This window comes from Chiloscyllium plagiosum, unplaced genomic scaffold (assembly GCF_037043375.1).
Source record: "Chiloscyllium plagiosum isolate Xiang-an unplaced genomic scaffold, Cpla_swu_hap1 HiC_scaffold_33, whole genome shotgun sequence".
Classification (NCBI taxonomy): domain Eukaryota; kingdom Metazoa; phylum Chordata; class Chondrichthyes; order Orectolobiformes; family Hemiscylliidae; genus Chiloscyllium; species Chiloscyllium plagiosum.
In genome coordinates this window covers 41,709,327-41,725,239 of record NW_028270171.1, presented here as the reverse complement: position 1 = coordinate 41,725,239, position 15,913 = coordinate 41,709,327, and positions in this window count along the sequence as shown.

Here is a 15,913-nt window from a genome sequence, read left to right as displayed (position 1 = left end):
GTATCCTCCTCTCTCAGCCCCCTCTCTCTCTGTCCCCCTCTCTCTGTCCCCCTCTCTCTGCCCCACCTTTCTGTCCCCCCCTCTCTGTCCCCCTCCCTCTCTGTTCCCCTCTCTGTCCCCCCTCTCTCTGTCCACCCTCTCTCTGCCCCACTCTCTCTGTCCCCCCTCTCTGTCACCCCCTCACCATCCCCCTTGTCTCTCCGTTCCCCTCTCTCTGTTCCCCCCATTCTATCCCCCTCTCTCTGTCCCCTGTCCCCCTCCCTCTGTCACCCCCTCTGTCCCCTCCCTCTGTCCCTCTCTCTCTGTCCCCCCTCTCTCTCCCCTCTGCCAATCCCCCCGTCTCCCTCTCTCTGTCCCCCTCTCCGTCACTCTCTCTCTGTCCCCCTCTCTCTGCCCCCCTCTCTCTGCCCCCCTCTCTCTGACCCCCTTTCTCTGTGCAACCATCTGTCTGTCCAACCCTCTCTCTGACCCCCTCTCTCTCCATTCCCCACTCTCTTTCCCTCTCTATCTGTCCCCCTCTCTCTGTCTCCCCCTCCCCGTTCCCCTCTATCTGTCCCCTTCTCTCTGTCCCCCTCTCTCTCCGTTCCCCTCTCTCAGCCCCCTCTCTCTCTGTCCCCCTCTCTCTGTCCACCCTCTCTCTGCCCCACTCTCTCTGTCCCCCCTCTCTGTCACCCCCTCACCATCCCCCTTGTCTCTCCGTACCCCTCTCTCTGTTCCCCCATTCTATCCCCCTCTCTCTGTCCCCTCTCCCCCTCCCTCTGTCACCCCCTCTGTCCCCCTCCCTCTGTCCCTCTCTCTCTGTACCCCCTCTCTCTCCTCTCTCCGAATCTCCCCGAGCCCCTCTCTCTGTCCCCCTCTCCGTCACTCTCTCTCTGTCCCCCTCTCTCTGCCCCCCTCTCTCTGTCTCCCCCTCTCTCTGTCCCCCTCTCTCTCTGCCCCCCTCTCTCTGACCCCCTCTCTCTGTCCAACCATCTCTCTGTCCCCCTCTCTCTGACCCCCTCTCTCTCCATTTCCCACTCTCTTTTCCCCTCTCTCTGTCCCCCTCTCTCTGTCTCCCATCCCCGTTCCCCTCTATCTGTCCCCTTCTCTCTGTCCCCCTCTCTCTCCGTTCCCCTCTCTCTGCCCCCCCTCTCTGTCCCCCCATCTCGGTCAACACCCTATCTGCCTCCCGTCCCCCTCTCTCTGTCCCCCTCTCTCTGACCACCTCTCTCTGTCCCCATCTCTCAGTCCACCCTCTCTCTCTCTCTGCCCTTTCTCTCTGTCCCCTCTCTCTAACCCTCTCTCTCTGTCCACCCCTCTCTGTCCCCCCTCTCTCTGAACCATCTCTCTGTCCCCCTTTCTCACTGTCACCCCTCTTTATGTCCCTACCCTCTCTGTCACCTTCTCACTCTGTCCCTCCCTCTCCCTCTGTCCCCATCTCTCTGTCCACACCGCTCTCTCCGCACCCTTCTCTCTTTCCCCCTCTCTCTTTCCCCTCTCTCTTTCCCCTCTCTCTACCACCCTCACTCTCCCCTATCACTACACCCTCTCTCTCCACCCAATCTCTTGTACCCCTCTCTCTCTGTCCTCCTCTCTCCTTGTCACCCCGTCTCTTCCCCCAGCCACCCCACTCTCTGACCCCCTCTCCCTCTGTTCCCTCTTCTCTCAGTCCCCCTCTCTCTCTGTCACCCTCACTCCGTCCTCCTCTCTCTCTCCCCCTCTCTCTGTCCCCCTCTCTCTCTCTGTGCCCCCTCTCTCTGTCCCCCTCTCTCTCTGTCCCTACTTCTCTCTGTCCCGCCGCTCTCAGTCTGCACCCCTGCCCCTCACTTTGTCACCCCATCTCTCTTTCTCCCCCTCTCTGTCGTCCTCTCTCTGTCCCCCTCTGTCTGTCCCCTCTCTCTCTCTGTCCCCCTCTCTCTGTCCCCCTCTCTCTGTATCCTCCTCTCTCTGTCCCCTCTCTCTCTGCCCCCCTCTCTCTGTCCCCCTCTCTCTGTTCACCCCTCTCTCTGTGCCCCTCTCTCTATGTCCCCCTCTCTCTCTGTCCCCCCTCTCTCTGTCTCCCCTCTCTCTGTCCCCCTCTCTCTGTCCCACTCTCTCTGTCTCCCTCTCTCTCCATTCCCCTCTCTCTGTTCCCCCCCGCAGCCGTTCCACTCTCTGTGTCCCCCTCTCTGTGCTCCCCCACTCTTCTCCTCTCTCTGTCCCCCATCTCTCACCGTTCCCCTCTCTGTCTGTCCCCTCTCTCTCTGCCCCCCTCTCTCTGTCCCCCCATCCCCACCTCTCTCTCCGTTCCACTCTCTCTGTCCTTTCTCTGTTTGTTCCCCCCTCTCTGTCTCCCCCTCTCTCTGTCCCCCTCTCTCTCCGTTACCCTCTCACTGTCCCCCCTCTCACTCTCCCCCCTCTCTCTGTCCCCCCTCTGTCCCTCCTTTCTCTGACCCCTCGCTCTGTCCCACTTACTCCCCATCACCCCTCTCCCGGCCCCCCTCTCCCTGTCCCCTTCTCTCTGTCCCCCCTCTGTCTGTGCCCCCTCTTCCGCTGTCCCCCCTCTCTCTGTCCCTACTTCTCTCTGCCTCCCCCGCTCTCAGTCTGCCCCCTCTGTACCACACTCTCTGCACCCCCTGCCCCCCTCACTCTGTCACACCATCTCTCTTTCTCACCCTCTCTGTACCCCTCTCACTGTCCCCCTCTCACTGTCCCCCCTCACTGTCCCCCTCTCTCTCTGTTCCCCTCTCTCTGTCCCCGCTCTCTCTGTCCCCCCTCTGTCTGTCCACCCTCTCTCTGCCCCACTCTCTCTGTCCCCTCTCTCTGTCACCCCCTCACCATCCCCCTTGTCTCTCCGTTCCCTTCTCTCTGTTCCCCCCTTTCTATCCCCCTCTCTCTGTCCCCTGCCCCCTCCCTCTGTCACCCCCTCTGTCCCCCTCCCTCGTCCCTCTCTCTCTGTCCCCACTCTCTCTCCCCTCTCCCAATCCCCCCGTCCCCCTCTCTCTGTTCCCCCTTTCTATCCACCTCTCTCTGTCCCCTGACCCCCTCCCTCTGTCACCCCCTCTGTCCCCCTCCCTCTGTCCCCCTCTCACTGTCCCCCTCACTGCCCCCCCTCTCTGTCCCCCTCTCTCTGTCCCCTCTCTCTGTCCCCCTCACTCTGTTCCCCCCTCTCTGTATCCCCCTCTTTCTGTCCCCTCTCTCTGTCCCCCTCTCTCTGTCCCACCTCTCTCTCCATTCCCCTCTCTCTGCCCCTCTGTCTGCCCCCCCTCTCTCTCTGTTCCCCCTCTCTGTCCCCCTCTCACTGTCTCCTCTCTCTCCATTCCCCTCTCTCTGTCCCTTCTCTCTAGCCGTCCCCCTCTCTGTGTCCCCCTCTCTGTGCCCCCCTCTCCATTCTCCTCTCTCTGTCCCCCATCTCTCACCGTTCCCTTCTCTGTCTGTCCTCTCTCTCTCTGCCCCCCCTCTCTCTGTCCCCCAGTCCACATCTCTCTCTCCTTTCCCCACTCTCTGTCCTATCTCTCTCTGTCCCTCCTGACTCTCTGACCTCTCTCTCTCTCCTCTTCTCTCTGCACACCTCTCTCTGCCCCCTCTACCGCCCTCTCTCTGTGACTCCCACTTTCTTTGCCCCCCGTCTCTCCCACTCTCTGTCCCCCTCCCTCGGTGTCCCTCTCTCTCTTCCCCTCCTTCTCTCTGACCCCCGCTCTCAGTCCGCCCAGTCTGTCCCCTTCTCTCTTTCCCCTGCTCTCTGTACCCCCCACCGTCCCCCTGCCCCTCTCTACTGCGCCCCCGTCTCTCAGTCCCCCCTCTCTCACTGTCCCCACTCTCTTTGTCCCCCCTCTCTCTGTCCCTCCTTCTCCCTGTCCCCCTCTGTTCCCCCTCTCACTGCACCACTTCTCTCTGTCCTCTCTCTCTGTCGCCCTCTTTCTATTCCCCCTCTTCCTCTGTCCCCCTTTCTCTGTCCGCACTCTCTGTCCCACCTCTTCCTCTGTCACCACTCTCTCTGTCCGCCTCTTTGTCCCCATCTCTCTATGTTCTCCTCTCTTTATGTCAACCCCTCTCTTCCCCCCTGCCACCCCTCTCTCTGACCCCCTCTCCCATTCCCCCCTCTCTCTGTCCCCCTCTCTCTGTCCCCCTCTCTCTCTCTGTCGCCCCTCCCTCTGTCCCCCCTCTCTCTATCCCCCCTCTCTCTGTGCCCCCTCTTCCTCTGCCCCCCTCTCTCTGTCCCTCCAACTCTCTGCCCCCCGCTCTCAGTCTGCCCGCTCTGTACCACTCTGCCTGCACCCACTGTCCCCCTCACTCTGTCACCCCATCTCTCTTTCTCCCCCTCTCTCTGCACCCCCTCTCTCTGTCCCGCCTCTCTTTACCCCCCTCTCCACCCTGTCTCTCCGTTCCCCTCTCTCTGTCCCCCCTCTCCATCTCCCCTGTCTCTCCGTTCCCCTCTCTCTGTCCCCCCTCTTTCTATCCCCGCTCTTTCTATCCACCCTCTCTTTCCCCCCCCCCGTTCCCCACCCTCTGTCACCCCCTCTGTCCCTCTCTCTGTCCCTCTCTCACTGTCCCTCTCTCACTGTCCCCTCTCTCTCTCCCACTCTCTGTCCCCCTCTCTCATTCCCCCCGTTCCCCCCTCTCTGTCCCCCTCTCCGTCAGTCTCTCTTCGTCCTTCTCTCTCTGTCCCCCCTCACTCTGTCCCCCTCTCTCTGTCCCCTTCTCTCTGTCCAAACCTCTCACTGTCCCCCTCTCTCTGCACCCCCCCTCTCCGTCCCCCCTGTCTCTCCGTTCCCCTCTCTCTGTCCCTCTTCTCTCTGTCCCTCCTCTCTCTGTCTCTCCTCTCTCTGCCCCCTCTCTCTGTCCCCCCTCTCTGTCCCCCCTCTTTCTATCCCACTCTCTCTGTCTCCCCGTACCCCACCCTCTGTCACCCACTCTGTCCCCCTCTCTCTGTCCCTCTATCTCTGTCCCTCTCTCACTGTCCCCCCTCTCTCTCTCCCCCCTCTCTGTCCCCCTCTCTCAATCCCCCCCGTTCGCTCCTCTCTGTCCCCCTCTCCGTCAGTCTCTCTTCGTCCCTCTCTCTCTGTCCCGTTCTCTCTGTCCCCCTCTCTCTCTGCCCCCTCTCTCTGTCCCCTTCTCTCTGTCCAACCCTCTCTCTGTCCCCCTCTCTCTGTCCCCCTCTCTCTCCGTTCTCCTGTCTCTGTCCCCCTCTCTCTGTCCCCCTCTGTCTGTCTCCCCCCTTCCCGTTCAACTATCTGTCCTCCCTCCCTCTTTCCCCCCATCTCTCCGTTCCCCTCTCTCTGTCCCCCATCTCTGTCCCCCTCTCTCTGTACTCCTCTCCGTCACTCTCTCTCCGTCCCGCGCTCTCTGTCCCCCTCTCTCTGACCCCTCTCTCTGACCCCATCTCTCTCCGTTCACCTCTCTCTGTCGCCCCTCTCTCTGTCCCCCTCTCTCTGTCTCCCCCCTCCCCGTTCCCCTCTGTCTATCCCCCTCTCTCTGTCCCCCCTCTCTCTCCGTTCCACTCTCTCTGTCCCCCCTCTCTATCTCCCCATCTCTGTCCCCACTCTCTCTGTCCCCCCTCTGTCCCCACTCTCTCTGTCCCCCTTTCTCGTCGTCACCCCTCTCTCTGTCCCCATCTCTCTGTCCCTCTCTCTGTCACCCTCCTCTCTGTCCACCCCTCTCAGTGTACCCTCCTCTCCCTCTATCCTCATCTCTCTGGCCAGCCCTCTCTCTGTCCCCACTCTCTCTCTGCCCCCCAATCTCTGCCCCCCTCTCTGTCCCCCTCTCTGTACCCCCTGCTCTGTCACCCTCCTCTCTTTCCCCACTCTCTCTGTCACCTTCTCACTCTGTCCCTTCCTCTCCCTCTGTCCCCATCTCTCTGTCCACCCCTCTCTCTGCATTCCTCTCTCTTCCCCCTCTCTCTTCCCCCTCTCTCTACCCCCTCTCTCTCCCCTATCAGTCCACCCTCTCTCTTCCCCCACTCTCTTGTCCCCCTCTCTGTCTGTCCCCCTCTCTCTCTGACCCCCTCTCTCTCTCTGACCGCCTCTCTCTGTCCCTCCCTTTCTCTGTCCCCACTCTCCCAGTCCGCCCCCTCCTTCACCCTCTCTTTTTCCCCCCCTTTCTTTCCACCCTCTCTCTGTCCCCCTCTTTCTGTCCACCCCGTTCTCTGTACCCTCCTCTCCCTCTGTCCCCATCTCTCTGTCCACTCCCCTCTCTCCGCGCTCTCTCTCTCTCTATCCCCTCTCTCTGGAACCCCCTCTCTCTGTCCCCACTATCTCTCTGTCCCCCTCTCTCTGTCCCCTGTCTCTCTGTCCCCCTCTCTCTGTCCCCCCCTCTCTGTCCCCCCGCTCTCTGTCCCCCCGTCTCTCTCTGTCCCCCCGTCTCTCTGTCCTCTCTCTCTCTGTCCTCCTCTCTCTGTACACCTCTCTCTGCCCCCTCTGCCGCCCTTACTCTTTGACCCCAACTCTCTCTGCCCCCCCTGTGTCTCTCCCACTCTCTGTCCCCCTCTCTCTGTGCCCCTCTCTCTCTGCCCCTCCTTCTCTCTGTCCCCCCGCTCTCGGGCCGCCCCCACTGTCCCCCTCTCTCTATGCCCCTCTCTCTGTTACCCCACTTATTGTCCCCCTCACTCTGTCCACCCTCTCTCTCTTCCCCCTCTCTTTACCCCCCTCTCTCCCCATCTCTCCCTTACCTCTCTCCCCCATTCTCTTGTCGCCCTCTCTTTCTGTCCCCTCCCTCTCTGACCGCCCCTCTCTCTGTTCCCCCCACCCCTGTCTCCCCCTCTCTGTCTTTCCCCTCTGTCCTCCTTTCACTTACCTCCTCTTTCTTTCCCCCGCGCTCTCTGCCCCCTCTTTCTGTCCACCCACTCTCTGCGCCCCCATCTCTCCGTGTCCCCCTTCTCTCAGTGTCACCCCTCTCTCTGTCCCCAATCTCTCTCTGTCCCCTCCCTCTGACCCCACTCTCTCTCTGTCCCCCCTCTCTGTACCCCCTGCTCTCTCACCCTCCTCTCTGTCCCCACTCTCTCTGTCACCATCTCACTCTGTTCCTCCCTCTCTCTCTGTCCCCATCTTTCTGTCCACCCCTCTCTCTTTGTACCCCTCTCTCTGTCCCCCTCTCTATGTTCCCCCACTCAGTTCCCCCTCTCTCTACCCCCCTCTCTCCCCCCTATCACTCCACCCCCACTCTCGCCCCACTCTCTTGACCCCCTTTCTCTCGCTATGTCCCCCCTCTTTCTCTGTCAGCTCTCTCTCTCTGTCCCCCCTCTCTCTCTCTGTCCCCCTCACTCTCTCTGTCCCCCTCTCTCTCTGTCCCCCCTCACTCTCTCTGTCCCCCACTCTCTCTGTCCTCTCTCTCTGTACCCCTCTCTCTGTACACAACTCTCTGCGCTCTCTGCCGCCCCTCTCTCTGTGACCCCCACTCTTTCTGCGCCCCCCACCCCCCCGTCTCTCCCGCTCTCTGTCCCCCTCTCTCGGTCCACCTCTCTCTCTGCCCCTCATTCTCTCTGTCTCCCTCTATCTGTCCCCCCTTCCTCTGTCCCCCACTCTCTCTCTGTCCCCCTCTCTCTGTCCCCCTCTCTCTGCCCCCCTCTCTCTATCCCCTCTTTCTCTGTCCCCTTTCTCTCTGTCCCTCCTTCTCTCTGCCCCTCCGCTCTCAGTCTGACACCTCCGTACCACTCACTCTGCTCCCCTCTGTCCCCCTCACTCTGTTACCCCATCTCTCTTTCTCCCTCTCTCTCTGTCCCCCTCTCTCTGTACCCCTCTCTCTCTCTTCCCCCTCTCTCTTCCCCCTCTCTCTTCCCCCCTCTCTCTTCCCCCCTCTCTCTTCCCCCTCGCTGTTCCCCCCTCTCTGTTCCCACCTCTCTGTTCCCCTCTCTCAGTCCCCCCTCTCTCTGTCCGCCCTCTGCCCCATCTCTCTGTCCCCCCTCTCTAACCCCATTCTGCCCCCTCTCTCTGTCACTCTCTCTGTACCCCACTCTCTGTCCCACTTCTCCCCGTCTCCTTTCTATCTGTCCCCTTCTCTCTGCACCCCTCTCTGTCCCCTTCTATGGACGCGCTCTCTGTACTCCCCTCTCTGTCTCCCTTCTCCCTGTACCCCCTCCCTCTGTCCCCTCTCTCTCTGCCCCCTCTCTCTGAACCCCTCTCACTCTGTTTCCCTCCTCTCTCAGTCCCCCTCTCTCTCTGTCACCCTCACTCCGTCCTCCTCTCTCTCTCTCCCCCTCTCTCTGTCCCCCTCTCTCTCTCTGTGACCCCTCTCTCTGTCCCCCTTTCTCTGTCCCCCTCTCTCTCGGTCCCTACTTCTCTCTGCCGCGCCGCTCTCAGTCTGCACCCCCTGCCCCTCTCTTTGTCACCCCATCTCTCTTTCTCCCCCTCTCTGTCGTACTCTCTCTGTCCCCCTCTCTCTGTTCCCCTCTCTCTGTCCCCCTCTCTCTGTATCCTCCTCTCTCTGTCCCCTCTCTCTCTGTCCCCCTCTCTCTGTCTCCCTCTCTCTGTCCACCCCTCTCTCTGTCCCCCTCTCTCTGTGTCCCCCTCTCTCTCTGTCCCCCCTCTCTCTCTGTCTCCCCGCTCTCTGTCCCCCTCTCTCTGTCCCACTCTCTCTGTCCCCCTCTCTCTCCATTCCCCTCTCTCTGTTCCCCCCCAGCCGTTCCACTCTCTGTGTCCCCCTCTCTGTGCTCCCCCACTCTATTCTCCTCTCTCTGTCCCCCATCTCTCACCGTTCCCCTCTCTGTCTGTCCCCTCGCTCTCTGCCCCCTCTCTCTGTCACCCCGTCCCCACCTCTCTCTCCGTTCCCCTCTCTCTGTCCTCTCTCTGTTTGTTCCCCCCTCTCTGTCTCCCCCTCTCTCTGTCCCCCTCTCTCTCCGTTACCCTCTCACTGTCCCCCCCTCACTCTCCCTCCTTTCTCTGACCCCTCTCTCTGTCCCATTTACTCCCCATCACCCCTCTCCCGGCCCCCCTCTCCCTGTCCCCTTCTCTCTGTCCCCCCTCTCTCTGTGCCCCCTCTTCCTCTGTCCCCGCTCTCTCTGTCCCTACTTCTCTCTGCCTCCCCCGCTCTCAGTCTGCCCCCTCTGTACCACACTCTCTGCACCCCCTGCACCCCTCACTCTGTCACACCATCTCTCTTTCTCACCCTCTCTGTCCCCCTCTCACTGTCCCCCCTCACTGTCCCCCTCTCTCTCTGATCCCCTCTCTCTCTCTGACCGCCTCTCTCTGTCCCTCCCTTTCTCTGTCCCCACTCTCCCAGTCCGCCCCCTCTGTCACCCACTCTTCCCCCCCCCTTTCTTTCCACCCTCTCTCTGTCCCCCTCTTTCTGTCCACCCCGTTCTCTGTACCCTCCTCTCCCTCTGTCCCCATCTCTCTGTCCACTCCCCTCTCTCCGCGCCCTCTCTCTCTTTATCCCCTCTCTCTGGCACCCCCTCTCTCTGTCCCCACTATCTCTCTGTCCCCCTCTATCTGCCCCCTGTCTCTCTGTCCCCCTCTCTCTCTGTCACCCCTCTCTCTTCCCCTTCCGCCCACCTCTCTCTGACCCCCTCTGCCTCTGTTCCCTCCTCTCTCTGTCCCCCTCTCTCTGTACCCCCTCTCTCTGCCCCTTCCGCTCTCTGTCCCCTCTCTCTGTCCCCCCGTCTCTCTCTGTCCCCCCGTCTCTCTGTCCTCTCTCTCTGTCCTCCTCTCTTTGTACACCTCTCTCTGCCGCCCTCACTCTTTGACCCCAACTCTCTCTGCCCCCACTGTGTCTCTCCCACTCTCTGTCCCCCTCTCTCCGTGCCCCTCTCTCTCTGCCCCTCCTTCTCTCTGTCCCCCCGCTCTCGGTCCGCGCCCACTGTCCCCCTCTCTCTGTGCCCCTCACTCTGTCACCCCCTCCGTCCCCTGTCCCTCCTCTACTGTGCCCCCATCTCTCTGTCCCCCCTCTCTCACTGTCTCCACTCTCTCTGGACCCCCTCGCTCTGACCCTCCTTCTCCCTGTACCCCTCTCTGTTCCCACTCTCTCTCTCTCCCCCTCTCTCTGTACCACCTGTCTCTGTCCTCTCTCTCTCTGTCGCCTTCTCTCTATCCACCTCTTCCTCTGTCCCCCTCTCTGTCCGCGCTCTCTGTCCCCCCACTTACTCTGTCCCCCTCTCTCTCTGTCCCCCCGATCTCTCTGTCACACCCATCTCTTACCCCCGCCACCCCTCTCTCTGATCCCCTCTCCCTCTGTTCCCTCCTCTCTCTGTCCCCCTCTCTCTGTCCCTCTCTCTCTCTTTCCCCGCTCTTCCTCTGTCCCCCTCTCTCTGTCCCTCCTTCTCTCTGTCCTCCCGCTCTCAGTCTGCCCCCTCTGTACCACACTCTCTGCACCCCCTGGCCCCCTCACTCTGTCACCCCATCTCTCTTTCTCCCCCTCTCTGACCCCTCTCACTTTCCTCCTCTCTCTCTCCCCCTCTCTGTGTCCCCATCTGTCTGTCCCCTCTCTCTGTGTCCCCCTCTCTCTGTCCCCCCTCTATCTCCGTTCCCCTCTCTGTGCCATCCTCTCTCCATTCCCCTATTTCTGTCCCCTCTCTCTCTGTCCCCCCGTCCCCACCTCTCTCTCTGCTCCCCTCCCTCGGTCCCCCCGTCCGCACCTCTCTCTCTGTCTCGCTCACTCTGTTCCCCCCTCTCTGTATCCACCTCTCTCTGTCCCCTCTCTCTCTGTTCCCCTCTCTCTTTCCACACTCTCTCTCCGTTCCCCCTCTCTGCCCCCCTCTCTCTGTCCCTGTCTCTCTGTCCCCCTCTCTCTCCGTTCCCCTCTCTGTGACCCCCTTCTCTGTGCCCCCCTCTGTCTCCATTCCCCTCTCTCTGTCCCCCAACTCTCACCGTTCCCTACTGTCTGTCCCCTCTCGCTCTGCCCCCTCTCTCTCTGTCCTCCTCTCTCCCTGTCACACCCCTCTCTTCCCCCCTGCCTCCCCTCTCTCTGACCCCTTCTCCCTCTGTTCCCTCCTCTCTCAGTCTCCCTCTCTCTGTCCCCCTCTCTCTCTGTCCCCCCTCTCTCTGTCCCTCCTTCTCTCTGCCCTCGCGCTCTCAATCTGCTCCCTCTGTGCCACACTCTCTGCAACCCCTGCCCGCCCTCACTCTGTCACCCCATCTCTCTTTCTCCCCATCCCTGTCCCCCTCTCTGTCCCCTTCTCTGTCCCCCTCTCACTGTTCCCCTCTCACTGTCCTCCTCTCTCTGTCCCCCTCTCTCTGCCCCCCTCTCTCTGCCCCCCTCTCTCTGTCCCCCTCTCTCTCTGTCCCCCTCTCTCTCTGTCCCCCTATCTCTGTCCCCCTCTCTCTGTCCCCCTCTCTCTGTCCACCTCTCTCTGTCCCCCTCTCTCTGTTCCCCCATATCTGTATCCCCCTCTCTCTGTCCCCTCTCTCTCTGTCCCCCTCTCTCTGTCCCCACTCTCTCTCCGTTCCCCTCTCTCTGTCCCCCTCTCTCTGTCCCCCTCTCTCTGTCACCCTCTCTCTGTTCCCCCCTCTCTGTATCCCCCTCTCTCTGTCCCCCTCTCTATGTCCCCCTTTATTTATCCCCCTCTCTCTATCCCCCTCTCTCTGTCCACCTCTCTCTGTCCCCCTCTGTCTGTTCCCCCCTCTCTGTATCCCCCTCTGTCTGTCCCCTCTCTTTCTGTACTCTCCTCTCCCCTCACTATGTCTCCATCTCTCTGTCCACCTCTCTCTCTCTGTACCCCTCTCTCTGTCCCCCTCTCTCTGTCCCCCCACTTACTGCCCCCCTCTCTCTGTCCACCCTCTCTCTCTTCCCCCTCTCTTTACCCCCCTCTCTCCCCATCTCTCCCTTACCTCTCTCCCCCAATCTCTTGCCGCCCTCTCTTTCTGTCCCCTCCCTCTCTGACCGCCCCTCTCTCTCTGTTCCCCCCACCCCTGTCTCCCCCTCTCTGTCTTTCCCCTCTGTCCTCCTTTCTCTTACCTCCTCTTTCTTTCCCCTGCGCTCTCTGCCCCCCTCTTTCTGTCCACCCACTCTCTGCGCCCCCATCTCTCTTTCCCCCTTCTCTCAGTGTCCCTCCTCTCTCTGTCCCCACTCTCTCTCTGTACCCTCCCTCTGACCCCACTCTCTCTCTGTCCCCCCTCTCTGTACGCCCTGCTCTCTCACCCTCCTCTCTGTCCCCACTCTCTCTGTCACCATCTCACTCTGTCCCTCCCTCTCTCTCTGTCCCCATCTTTCTGTCCACCCCTCTCTCTTTGTACCCCTCTCTCTGTCCCCCTCTCTATGTTCCCCCACTCTGTTCCCCCTCTCTCTACACCCCTCTCTCTCCCCTATCACTCCACCCCCACTCTCGCCCCACTCTCTTGTCCCCCTCTCTCTCGCTATGTCCCCCCTCTTTCTCTGTCAGCTCTCTCTCTCTGTCCCCCCTCTCTCTCTCTCTGTCCCCCTCACTCTCTCTGTCCCCCTCTCTCTGTCCCCCCTCACTCTCTCTGTCCCCCACTCTCTCTGTCCTCTCTCTCTGTACCCCTCTCTCTGTACACAACTCTCTGCGCTCTCTGCCGCCCCTCTCTCTGTGACCCCCACTCTTTCTGCGCCCCCCACCCCCCCCGTCTCTCCCGCTCTCTGTCCCCCTCTCTCGGTCCACCTCTCTCTCTGCCCCTCATTCTCTCTGTCTCCCTCTATCTGTCCCCCCTTCCTCTGTCCCCCACTCTCTCTCTGTCCCCCTCTCTCTGTCCCCCTCTCTCTGTCCCCCCTCTCTCTATCCCCTCTTTCTCTGTCCCCTTTCTCTCTGTCCCTCCTTCTCTCTGCCCCTCCTCTCTCAGTCTGACACCTCCGTACCACTCACTCTGCTCCCCTCTGTCCCCCTCACTCTGTTACCCCATCTCTCGTTCTCCCTCTCTCTCTGTCCCCCTCTCTCTCTGTACCCCTCTCTCTCTCTTCCCCCTCTCTCTTCCCCCTCTCTCTTCCCCCTCTCTCTTCCCCCCTCTCTCTTCCCCCCTCTCTCTTCCCCCTCTCTGTTCCCCCCTCTCTGTTCCCCCCTCTCTGTTCCCCTCTCTCAGTCCCCCCTCTCTCTGTCCGCCCTCTGCCCCATCTCTCTGTCCCCCCTCTCTAACCCCTTTCTGCCCCCTCTCTCTGTCACCCTCTCTGTACCCCACTCTCTGACCCACTTCTCCCCGTCTCCTTTCTATCTGTCCCCTTCTCTCTGCATCCCTCTCTGTCCCCTTCTATGGACGCGCTCTCTGTACTCCCCTCTCTGTCTCCCTACTCCCTATACCCCCTCCCTCTGCCCCCTCTCTCTCTGCCCCCTCTCTCTGTCCCACTCTTTCTGTTCAACTCTCTCTGCCCCTCCTCTCTCTGTCCCCCCGCTCTCAGTCCAACCCCTCTGTCCTTTTCTCTCTTTCGCCCTCTCACTTTCCCCCCCTCTTTCTTTCCCCCTTTCTCTTTCCCCCTCTATCTGACCCCCTCTCTCTGTCCCCCTTTCCCGCCCTCTCTACTGCACTCCCGTCTCTTTGTCCCCCCTTCTCCCAGTCCCCACCCTCTCTGCCCCATTCTCCCTGTCCCCACCCTCTCTGTCCCCCTTCTCCCTGTCTCCACTCTCTCAGTTCCCCCTCTCTCTGTCCCCATCTCCGTCCCTACCCTCTCAGTCCACTCGCTCTCTCTGTCCCCCTCCACTCTGCCCCTCTCTCTGTCCCCTCTCTCTCCCCCCCCTCACTGTTCCCCCCCTCTCTGTATCCCCCTCTCTGTACACCCCTCTCTCAGTCCCCCCTCTCTCTGTCTGCCCTCTGCCCCATCTCTCTGTCCCCCCTCTCTATCCCCATTCTGCCCCCTCTCTCTGTCACCCTCTCTGTACCCCACTCTCTGTCCCACTTCTCCCTGTCTCATTTCTATCTGTCCCCCTTCTCTCTGCACCCCTCTCTCTGTCCCCCTCTATGTACGCCCTCTCTGTACTCCCCTCTCTGTCTCCCTTCTCCCTGTACCCCCTCCCTCTGTCCCCCTCTCCCTCTCTATCCAACCTATTTCCCGCTCTCCCTGTCCCCTCCTCTTTCTGTCCCCCCTGCTGTCCCCCTCTCTGTTCCCCTCCTTTCTGTCCCCATTCTCCCTGTCCCCCTCCTCACTGTCTCCCTCTCTCTGAACCACCTCTCTCTCTGCCCCCTCTCTATGTCCCCCTCTCTCTGTACCAATCTCTCTGCCCCCTCTACCCCTCCTCTCTCTCTGTCCCCCCGCTCTCAGTCCGCCCCCTATGTCCCCTTCTCTCTTTCGCCCTCTCACTTTCCCCCCTCTCTCTTTTCCCCTCTCTCTTTCCCCCCTCTATCTGAGCCCCTCTCTCTGTCCCCATTCCCCCCTCTCTACTGCACCCCCATCTCTCTGTCCCCCTTCTCCCAGTCCCCAAACGCTCTGTCCCCCTTCTCCCTGTCCCCACCCTCTCTGTCCACCATCTCCCTGTCCCCACTCTCTCAGTTCCCCCTCTCTCTGTCCCCATCTCCGTCCCTACCCTCTCAGTCCACCCTCTCTCTCTGTCCCCCTCCACTCTGCCCCCTCTCTCTGTTCCCGCTCTCTCTACCCCCCTCTGCCCCCTCTCTCTGTTCCCCCCTCTCTCTGTACCATTTCTCTCTGGCCACCCTCTCTCTCTGTCCCCCTCTCTCTGTCCTCCCTCTCTCTCTGTCCCCCTCTCCCTGCCCCCCGCTCTTCTTCTGTCCCCCTCTCTCTCTGTCCCCTCTCTCTGTCCCCCTCTCTCTGTCCCCCTCTCTCTGTCCCCCTCTCTCTCTGTCCCCTCTCTCTCTGTCCCCCTCTCTCTGTCCCCCTCTCTCTGTCCCCCTCTCTCTGTCCCCCTCTCTCTGTCTCCATCTTCCTCTGTCCCCCTCTCTCTCTGTCCCTCCTTCTCTCTGCCCCTCCGCTCTCAGTCTGCCCCCTCCGTACCACTCATTCTGCTCCCCTCTGTCCCTGCAAACTCTGTCACCCCATCTCTTTTTCTCTCCCTCTCTGACACCCCCCTCTCTGTCCACGTCTCACTGTCCACCCTCTATCTGTCCCCCACTCTCTGTCTCCCCTCTTCCTCTGTCCCCCTCTCTCTCTGTCCCCTCTCTCTGTCCCCCCTCTTCCTATGTCCCCCTCTCTCTCTCTGTCCCCCTCTTTCTGACCCCCTCTCTCTGTCCCCCTCTCTCTCTGTCCCCCTCTCTCTGTCCCCCCCTCTCTCTGTCCCTCTCTCTCTATCCCCCCTCGCCCCTCTGTCCCCCTCTCTCTGTCCCCCTCTCTATGTCCCTCTCTCTCTATCCCCCCTCGCCCCTCTGTCCCCCCTTCTCTCTGCCCCTCCGCTCTCAGTCTGCCCCCTCTGTTCCACTCTCTCTGCTCCCCTCTGTCCCCCTCACTCCCATCCCATCTCTCTTTCTCCCCCTCTCTGACACCCCTCTCACTGTCCTCCTCTCATTGTCCCCCCTCTCTCTGTTTCCCTCTCTCTGCCCCCACTCTCTGCCCACCTCTCTCTGTTCCCCACTCTCTGTACACCCCTCTCTCAGTCCCCCCTCTCTCTGTCCCCCTCTCTGTGCCCCACTCTCTGTCCCACTTCTCCCTGTCCCCTTTCTATCTGTCCCCTTCCCTCTCTTCCCCCGTCCCCCGTCTCTCTATTCCCCCTCTGCCCCCTCTCTCTGTCGCCCTCTATGTACCACGCTCTCTGTACTCCCCTCTCTGTGTCCCTTCTCCCTGTCCCCCCTCTCCCTGTAACCCCTCCCTCTGCCCCCCTCTCTCTCTATCCAACCTCTGTTCCCCTCTTTCTGTCCCCCTCTTTCTGTCCCCCCTCTTTCTGTCCCCCGTTTCTGTCACTATGTACCACCTCTCTCTCTGTCCCCCTCTCTCTGTACCCCTCTCTCTGACCCCCTGCCCCTCCTCTCTCTGTCCCCCTCTCTCTGTACCACACTCTCTGCCCCCCTGCCCCTCCTCTCTCTCTGTCCCCCGCTCTCAGTCTGCCCCCTCTGACCCCCTCCCTCTTTCCCCCTCTCTGTCCCTCCTCTATCTGACCCCCTCTCTCTGCCCCCCCTTGTCCCTGTCCCCACTCTCTCTG